The sequence below is a fragment of the Vulpes lagopus genome, chromosome 3, assembly GCF_018345385.1.
Source record: "Vulpes lagopus strain Blue_001 chromosome 3, ASM1834538v1, whole genome shotgun sequence".
Lineage (NCBI taxonomy): Eukaryota > Metazoa > Chordata > Mammalia > Carnivora > Canidae > Vulpes > Vulpes lagopus.
In genome coordinates, this window is record NC_054826.1 from 40,112,715 (window position 1) to 40,123,260 (window position 10,546).

Consider the following 10,546-nt stretch of genomic DNA (forward strand, 5'->3'; position numbering starts at 1 on the left):
ATTATGCTAATATCATTCCCATTCTACAAATGAGGAAACATATACAGAGAAATTAAGCTACTTACTCAAGGTCATACAGCTAGAAAATGTCAAAGCTAGAATTTAAAATGGAGTATTTGACTCTAGAGTCACATAAATATTTCTTTACTAAAATTTCATGTATTTACTTCCCTTGAGTGATTTGTTAAGGATGAAAAGCCTAATTCCCCCCACTGGATCACTTTTACAAAATCACCCAAAACATGATGTAGCTCTGGTTTCTTTTAAAAATATATCAGCATCTAAGAGGAATATAAGCCAACATATCTTATTTTCATTATATGAACAATATAAGTCATATTTTTAGGAGACCCACTTTTTCTGTTATTATACAAAAGTCATCCGTTTTAAAATAAATAGAAATTTTGAAACTGAAATATTTTATACATATTTTCTTATAAGTACAATCTCGCAAATTAAAAGAAAACATTCAAAACTAAATTCTGAAAATGTCATGATATATTAATCCATTGCTTCAACAAATATTATTGAATAAGCATTATGCACCAACTCTTTTCAAGGCACTGAACAAAAGATTACAAAAAGGAAAAAAGAGCCAATTAAACTAGTAAGATTATACAGAAGTCTCACTAATAAATCTCGTTTTTTAAATAAGATGTAAAAAGTTTCATTCATTCAAAATATTTTTTACTATATCCTAGAATGTGGTTGTAGGTATGAAGACATCAATGACAAAAAAGAACAAAAAGAAGCTTAAGGAAGACACTGAGAAAAATACCTCAAATATCGTCACTAAATCCAAAACAAACTATTTTTTGTTTGCAAATAGAAATACTTGATGTCCAATCCATTCATTGGCTATAGTAAATCAAGTGATCTTTAAAAGGCCCTTTAAGAGCAACAACAACAACTACTGACTTCAGGGAATATGGACACCTGTTCAGAAAATTATTTACAATGTCCTTGAATCATACTACTATGGGCACTCACACGCTTAACACCATGGCACCTATGTCTAACACCAGCCTTGTTTCCTCTCTCTTTCTATGTATTTTAGGTCTTGGGTATAGTCAAAATGAAAAGACTGCCACCTACTGAAGTACAGGTAACTACATTTGGAATCTTAAGGCATGTGTAATTTAACCCTCTAGAGCCAATCTCTTTTCTATTGCAGACATCACCTATTTTGAGACATTTGGGGAACAACTAGCATACATGTTGTGACTGGCAGTTGATCAGGAATAATTCTCACAAAAGTCACTCCTTGAGTGACGAAATAAAGTAATAAGGTAATTCTCAACTCAATAAAATTAATCAAAGCAACATAGCAGGGTATATATATATATATATATATATATATATATATCCTAATGTAAGTACTGAAATTGTGTTTCCCTATTCACCTTTTCTGCTTGGTGAGGCTGTTAACAACCTTTTTATGGCTGTAGTAGTAAAATCAAAATGGTCAACGAAAGGGCTATAAAAACTATCAAAAGAAAGGAAAACAAATCATAAAGATTTCCTAGGCCTTTCTGTGTTTGCATTTTCATTCATTGTCATCCCTAACTCTTGCTATCTATAAGTTCACAAAATCTCACCCCATAGATAAAAGTGAAGAGGCTCTTCAAAATTCATACTACAGCAAGCAAGCAACAATAATATCACTGACAGTGAGGGGAATATTTTTCCTTGGTAATAGAAAAAAACAGATTTTTCCCATTAATCATAATTACCTGAAGTTTAAGGAAAAATTATGTTAAGAAATCAAAAATTAACTCATTAGGAGAAAATAGTAAATCGCCTTCAAATTCGCTGTTCATGAATGTTGAGATTAATTAGCTAAAACAGAAAAGGCACAGATTTAGATACCACCTAATTTACAGAAAAGTTACCTGAATGATGCCAAACATTCTCCAAATACAAATAAAAGTTTGATTAATGGCTTAACAGCCAATGAAGCTCATTTAAATTCGCTCACAGGGGAAAATGTAATTCTCAAACTAAGCTAATAGTTTCCCTGTTCCTTGAACTAAATTAACTTTATTAACTTCATTGTTTAAATTCAGGATTACTTAACATTTAAAGTGTGTTTACTATTAAAAATTAAATAGCTGATTTCATCACTCTAATAAGTCATTAATAAAATGCTAAAAAATAAACAAAGCCAACCCAAATCACATCTGCTAACTTGTTAATGTGTCAGATTATTTTTGGAAATGGTTCCATATGTATGCATAATTCTCACATGCATACATATATATATTATGCATCCTAAAATATTTTGCTATTATTTTAAAGTTTCAAGGGCATGAATTTTGTGTACAAATAAATCAGAGCCCTCAAGTTACTTCTGAAGAGCCAAAGTACTGTATTTGATACAAAATTTCCCCCAAAATTAAATGCATGCAGAAATGGAAGTTTTCTTTTAGGCAGAAATACTGACAGTAGCAGCACAAGTTATTGAGTTCTAGTAATATCTTAGAAGAAGCATACAAAGGAATTTGGGGAGAAGGAATCTTGAGGTATACAACTTTCTAAAGATTCACCAAGATAGACTAATAAAGTATGTCAGAATATTTGCTCAGCCATCACAAGAACAAATTATTCTATCTCTAGATTTTGGCGGGATATATATAATTATACACATATATAATTTTAATATTCTTCCAACTTGCCTATAGGTTTGAAAATTCTGGTAACACATGTCACATGTTGGAGACTAGAAATAGAAGATAGCTCAAGAACAGGAAAATTTCTATTTGATATGCCATTCAATATGCCATTCTTGAGTACTATTGATGTGTTCTTCAGTCCAAATAAATATTTTTATCATCATGCTCTAATACAAGAATTGATGATGCCGACAAGATAGGTATATATCAGTAATGATTTGCTATCTGTGGGTATTTCAGGGTCTTATTGTTTAGAAGCCCAAACAGATTGAAAGTCTTATCAATTGTCATGCAATCTCAGGCATCCAAATCAGTAAAGAAGATTAAAGAACAGATATTGAAAGGACTAGCCAAAGAGCTAGGTAGATGCGGTCCTTTGAAAAGCATTCTCATCACTTTGAGCTCATTCTAATCAATACAACCTCAGGAATAAACTCTGGGAAATAAAGTACTTAAATCCTTTAGCATATTAATGCATATGTAAGCCATACTAGTCAAAATGGTCATTTTGAAAAGTAGACTTAAAAAAAAAAAAAAAAAGAAAAGTAGACTTAGTTTCTACTTCTGGAATGTAAAAGGGAAGAGTTCTACCTGGACCTACTCCTGAGGGAAATTGATAAAAATTACTCTGTTTAAAGATTTATTTATTTATGAGAGAAAGAGAGAGAGCATGAATGGGAGGAGAGTCAGAGGCAGAGGGAGAGAGAATCCTCCAGTAGATTACCTGCTAAGCAGGAGCCTGATGAAAGACTCAATCTTAGGCCCCCGACACTGTGACCTGAGCCAAAATCAAGAGTCAGCCACCTCACTGACTGAGCCACCCAGGCACTTCAATGGTAAAAAGTATTTTTTTAAAGATTTATTTAAATTCTCTGGAAATAGTCATAAGGTCATACGGTAAATGGAGAAATATTTGAATCAAGAAAATCTCCTAAAACCCAGAAATAACAATGAGCATTTGTGGTATCTGTACTACAAATTGATCTCTTCCTCCTCCAAACCAGCCTAGTATAATAAAAGCTCTATTATAGTCTGATGTCACAGACTTTTCCCTTCCTTTAATGACTTAACCAACAAATTTTTTTCAGTCAACATACAAATTATTGGTGGTGGATACTGTAATAATAATAAATCCTAGTCCTCTTTTCTGGCTGGAACCATGGAGGGTGCAGAAGAGAAAAAGAAGGTTCCTGCTGTGCCAGAAACCCTTAAGAAAAAGTGAAGGAATTTCGCAGAGTTGAAGATCAAGTGTCTGAGAAAAAAGTTTCCCCAAAAGATGCTTTGAAAGGCAAGGAGGAAGCTTATCTATGAAAAAGCTAAGCATTACCACAAGGAATACAGGAAGACGTACAGAACTGAGATTCGAATGGTGAGGATGGCGAGAAAAGCTGGCAACTTCTATGTGCCTGCAGAACCCAAATTGGCATTTGTCATCAGGGTCAGAGGTATCAATGGTGTGAGTCCAAAGGTTCGAAAAGTGTTGCAGCTTCTTCGCCTTCACCAGATCTTCAGTGGCACCTTTGTTAAGCTCAACAAGGCTTCAATTAACATGCTAAGGGTTATGGAACCATATATAGCATGGGGGTATCCAAACCTGAAGTCAGTGAATGAATTGATCTACAAGTGTGGTTACAGCAAGATCAATAAGAAGCATATTGCCCTGACAGATAACACATTGATTGCCCAGTCTCTTGGTAAATACGGCATCATCTGCATGGAGGATCTGATTCATGAGATCTAAAACATTGGAAAACATTTCAAAGAGGCAAACAACTTTTTATGGCCCTTTAAATTATCTTCTCCACATGGCAGAATGAAGAAAAAGACCACTCATTTTATAGAAGGTGGAGATGCTGGCAACAGGGAAGACCAAATCAATAGGCTTATTAGAAGGATGAACTAAGGTATCTACCATGATTAGTTTTGTAATCTGGTCGGTTAATAAATGACTACTTTCAAATGGGAAAAAAAAAAGAATTAAAAAATAAAATGAATCCTAGTCCTTGAGTACTCCTATCATGAAAGAGTATAATTATAATAATTGTAATAAGAGTAATGGTGAGCATACATACAATGTGTTGATGGAGCTTGTAAGAAGACCTACAAACACTTAAGAAATCAGAGGAAGTGGCATCTGAATGGATTCCTGAAAAAGCATGGAGTAGTGGCAAGACAAGCCAGCTGTATACCAGGGTATGCACAAGTTTAGAGGCAAGAGAAACTGAATACCCAGCCCTCAAACTACAATCACACAGTATGGCTAGAAAGCAAAATTCAAGGATAAGGAGGAAGGCTTGGGGACAACACTGTAAGTAGAAATCGTGTTTTCTCATTGATTGGCAGAAGTGAAGTCAAACTTGATGATTACAAATGGGTACCACCAACTTCTGCAGTACCATATTGTCCCATACCGCGTCCTCTATTGCTATGGATCCCAGTTAGTGTGTCTTACATGTGTTGCTAGCCCAGTATCAGAGATTCAGTAAGAATTAAGAAAGATTTTATTTGCAATTTATAATCAATGTTTTCAAAATGCCACATTTTTTCAATCTCAAATGTTCATGTTCCCTCTTCAAACCAAGTCACTTGGTATCATTTTGTTTATAGGTCTTAACTCTATTACATTTTACTATTGTTTTTTTCTTCTGCTAGAATATAAGTGCTGTGAAAGCAGAAAACCTATCTTTCTTGTCTTTGCTGCATCTTCAGTGCCTGGAACAGTATATGATACAGGCACTCAGCTAATATACATAAATGAATGAATATTTATTAATCTCCCATTAGTTCCCAATTTTTTATTTGTTTAAACTAAAAACTTTGAGATTATATTAAATCTATACACCTTTAAAAAGATTTCCTATGAATGGAAGGGGAATTGATGATAGGGGAGGCCCTAGGAAAGAGTCAAAACACTGTTGTTTTTCTCAAACCTTAGTTTTTTGAAAGACAGATATCATATCCTTGAGAAAGCTGAGAACATAGTCTTAACTGTCTCTTTGGTCTGAAAAAGTCTCATCAAAATATTGACCTTTGGAGCACATGCCAGACACTACTGATCTTCCTAGGTAAGCAAGAATCCAAAGCTCCATCTGGATTTTCTATTTGCCTTTGTAATATTTAGTTTTGAGAAACCTGACTTACATGGTTGCCATGGAAATGAGCACAATGATGAATCATGAAGCTTTCAGAAGAGAGCTGCATAAATGTAAGAGAGTGCTATTTTTATTAATGTTTGTTTAAAAAAATTGTTAATTCTCAGGGCAAGAAAGATACTATAGAAAATGAGAAAAGTTGATTATTGCAGTTCTTACCCAGGTTATGTTTTGTAAATTCTACAAAAAAATAAATACATTGTTGCGATGAATCAAAGCAAAATAAGAAGACTACATCTATATGTTAATTTATTATTTTATAAATGTAGGTATATCATAAGTCATAAGCCCTTTGAATCAATATACCTAATATAATAGCAATTTATTCAAATGTGTAAATAGTTTCTTTTGTCCAGTCTTGGCCTCATAAAAGATGTCCACTTTCTTCTCTTTTTTTAAAATCTTTATTTTAATTCCAGTTAGCTAACATGCAGTGTAATATTAGTTTCAGCTATACAAGTTAGTGATTAGACACTTCTCTACAGCACTTGGTTTATTTTCAACTATAAAACTCAGTTCATGTTTTAAAGCCAAATAGCACTAAATAAGCAATTAAATAAATAATGAATAAAATGTAATAATTGTCGACTATAAACGTAAACCAACTTATTTCATAAGCAGCATTTGCTTTTGCTGCCTGATATAAGAAGAAACAAGTACAGATCTGTCAACTCAATATGGCAACTGTAGTGGGAAAGTGGGAAACCAGTATTACATGAAATGCTTATTGACCAGAACTTGCGACAATAAAAAGCCACAGGATACAATCAGATTTCTCAGATGGAAAATGAACACCAAGGAACAACAAGCCTCACCTTTCTGTGGCATATTTTTAATGATCTTTTCATTATTTTTTTCATGTATAGAAATTTTATCAAGTTCAATAATTTTAAACTGGCTTTATTCAGAAAACATGTAATAGCTACAGTAAATTGGTACAATGATTTCCCACCATGATTAGTACTCGTAACGTATGCTGGCCCTTCTGATTTCAAAATAAATGGTTTCTTTTATTTCATGGTGGCTACTACCATTTTTAAAGACTATTACCATACCTGAATGGTATTCATTAAGCATGATACGTTTTCCTCTTTTGTTTCCAAACTAATTTTAGAATTCTTTTGTCATTTAGAGAAAGAAGGTAACATGAGAACTGGTAAGCTAAGATGAAACCTATCTACAGGTGACTAGTTTGCCAGATGTTAAGGGAAATTTGTCACATAGCATGCTTCCCCTTATTATGTTAACAAGCATGAAATAAAACCTCATTTTCAATTTAACTTTTAAGTCCTGATAAGGCTCTGGAGTTTCTTTCTATAAGAAGTAAATATCTTTTTCTGCATGAAGCATAAGAGGATTTAAGAATTACCTTTAAGGTTCCTACAATTATAACTCATTTGAACTTGATAAGTCTCATTTACCCTCCCAAGAATGTTATATTATCACATCAATAAATAATACAAAATACATTTGCCTGTTATGGAAGGTCAAGAAAAGTAATTTTCTTCTGGTGATAGGGAAAAATATTAAGAGATGAAGGTAATGTTCAAATGATTGTGTGTGGTTTTGAAGCAATCTGCCATGATGGAATAATCAATAGCTAACCAGGAAGACCTTCATTTGATCATTCAAGCCTCATTGCTCATGAGCATTATTAAGTATTCTCTTGGTTTCTCAGCAGGTTTTCTTTGAAGTTGCCACACACAACATTTTTTTTTTTTGCATGGAGAATTATAATTCCCAAGAAAATGTGATACTGATGTGTAGCTATAAGATAAAAGACATAAATTTGCATATTTATTAATTGCTCACTGACCTTGGATTATAAGATTATTTTTACCAAAATATGCTTGTCTGTTCTTGAAAAATCAGTTCTGCCAAACAGCCAACCATAGGCTATCGATCATGTGGTCATGTTGGACATAGGAAAAACATTTAAAGATTTTTATTTATTTATTTGAGAGAGAGAAAGAGTTAGTAACAGAGAGCACAAAGGTGGGGCAGGGAGAGGGAGAAGCAGGCTCCCCGCTGAGCAGATAGCCCACACGGGGCTCAATCCCAGGACCCTGGGATAACCTGAGCCAAAGGCAGATGCTTAACCCACTGAGCCACCCAAGCACCCCTAGAAAAAAAACAGTTAAATCATAGCTGTTACAGTGTTTGTGAGAATTTCATAAAGAAGAAAGTCATCTTTTTCATCCAAATATTTTTTGTTAAAAGTTAAATAAGTTAAAATTGTTTTCTTCAGGCATGTCATATTTGCCAACAAAATTATTAATGAAAGCATTTGTGGAGTCAAAACTGAAACTTAGAGCCACTGTGCACATGAGCAAATATGAATCAGAACACAAGTGCTAGCTCACTGAGAGGACTTTTATGCACAACTACAAATGACCTGTAACCAAAAGCATTAAAACGGTTGATGTTTACAAAAATCCAAGATCCTAAAAAATTCCTGTCATTTCCGAAGAAAACTCTTAGGAATGAGTCAATTTTGACTAGCTTTATGAAGCTAAATCATAAAATCATGTTTCAATATAAAACATATATGTATTTTTTCAAAATATTTCCAAAACCCATCCTAAGGGTAAGAATGAAATGAAATTTACACTGAAGCTAATCCACGATGCCTCAATAATGACAAAACTTTCATTCTAAAACCATGTTCCCCACTCAGTCAAAATAATTTATTAGAATTTACTATGGGCCAAGATTTATAGTAAGAACTGAAAATACAAAAATAAATAAGCCACATTCTTTACTCTCAAATAATGAGGAAGTGAGTCACACAAACAGATTGCGTTATCCTGCCATGGAACTATGCTCAGAAGTAGCCTGATCTACCTGGGAATGTCAAGAGAATGTCCATAGACAAAGCGATGCTTTAAATTAGTCTAGATGAATAAATTTGTTATACTGAGAAAATATGAGAAGATAATCTGTGGAAAGAGCATAGATTTGGAAAAGAATCGGAGTTTTGTAACTCATGGGTGATCTGAAAATTGTGAAAAATTCATAGAATGCAAAAGGTAAGGCAGCTAATATAGCTGAAGAGGGATTTGTTTCCATACTTTTAATATTTTCAATAGTTTAGAAAAGAGAGAAAAGTTTGAACACAGATTCAGTTATAGTAGGGATAACATTAAGAAGCCTAATCAATAAAACATTAAGTACATTTGAGTACATTGGTAAATAAGAGGAAAGTTAAAAGTTAAAGATGATACTAGTCCTTCTTGCATAGATTTTAAGTCAATAGCAATGTCATTAACCAAAATGGGAGATAGAAATAAGGGACTGACAAGGAAAGTGAATTCTAGTTTGGACATTAGACAATTCAAATTTGAATTTCCTGAGGAATACCTACAAGTAATGCAAAAAGTTATATACTAATAGAGAAATGGATCTCAGGAGAGAGTTCAGGTGCAGGGCACATGTAGTTAGAAATAAATAGCTCTAGATAGTACCTGAGATCCTGAAGCCAATATCTTCACTCAGGGAGAAGAGGAAAAAAATAAAATCTCAGAGAATCCCAAATTTTAAGGAATGAAGGAAAATGAGGAGGGGTAAAATTTTGGAGGAAATCTCTAAGGGTATGAAGGTGAAAAGGGGACAAATAATAAAGTAGAATGATTTTTTGGAAATCAAGAAAAAGTTATATCAAGGAAGAAAGGCAGAAGACCTTTGTCAAGACCATGAAAACTGAAGAAAGTTCAAAGAAGAAACTAAAATAGATGACTGGATTTAGCAATCAGAAAATAAACCACTGCACTTTTCAAGAAGACTTTCTTTACAGTAGAAATACAAACCTGGTTAGTGGGCTAAAGAGTAGGAATGAGGTGATAATGTGGGAAGAATAAATTTATACTATCTGGCCTCCGAGTTCCAGAAAGATGGAAGAAGGTGACCAAAGCAGGCTAGCTTAAAGGCAATGAATGATAAGTGAGTGCAGACTTGCTGTTGATGTTTCATTTTATTTTTGTTCAGAGAAAGAAGAGCAAATAGTGTGCTTTTAAACAAAAGAACTTTTAAACAAAGTGACTACAGAGAGGCAAGCATGAATGTACAAAGCCCTAAAGAATTTGCAGATGAGAGATTTAATCTTCAAAAAAGGAAGCTGCACTGCTTGCTCTCAGATAACACAGATACAAGGACACATGGAAGGATAGGTAAGTTTAGAAACAGAAAGAGGAAAAGTGATAAAATTTGCAAATAGTCTTCTCATCTTCAGAAAGGATGTTAAAAACCATCCAGCATTGTGTTACATATGTATCGAATCACATGGTACTTAAAATACTAAGAATGTTTAACCAAGAATTCCTAGCATAACTAAGAATTGTTGGCTAGAGATTTATATATAAACTTAATGGTCTTTTAAAAAATACTATCCTCTCACTCATCTTTTATTGTTATTCTACCTTAAGAAGCAAATCTGAAAAACTAGTTCATTCAAATTTTATTCCTTCAAAGCACAGTTAAATCACAAATGATAGGAAAAATTGTCCAAAATTTGGAAATGCACAAGCGATTACTATGGGTCTTTAAGAGGCATGTTCCATATTTTCTAGTGGGCTTTCTGGGAATTATCTGATTCTATAAAATGAACATCTTTGACTTTCTATCGAGTAGACTGTTTTATATCTCTCTAGTAGCAGAAGATAATTTGAATAAGTCTGATATGAATGCAAATTATTCTTATCCATAACAATGCCATTTATTGTCCTA

General features: G+C 33.3%; 1 pseudogene; it reads left to right on the forward strand.

Annotated features, from left to right (window-relative positions):
• The first annotated feature begins 3,831 nt into the window (after positions 1-3,831).
• LOC121487608 lies at positions 3,832-4,575 on the forward strand (annotated as a pseudogene).
• Positions 4,576-10,546: the final 5,971 nt, after the last annotated feature.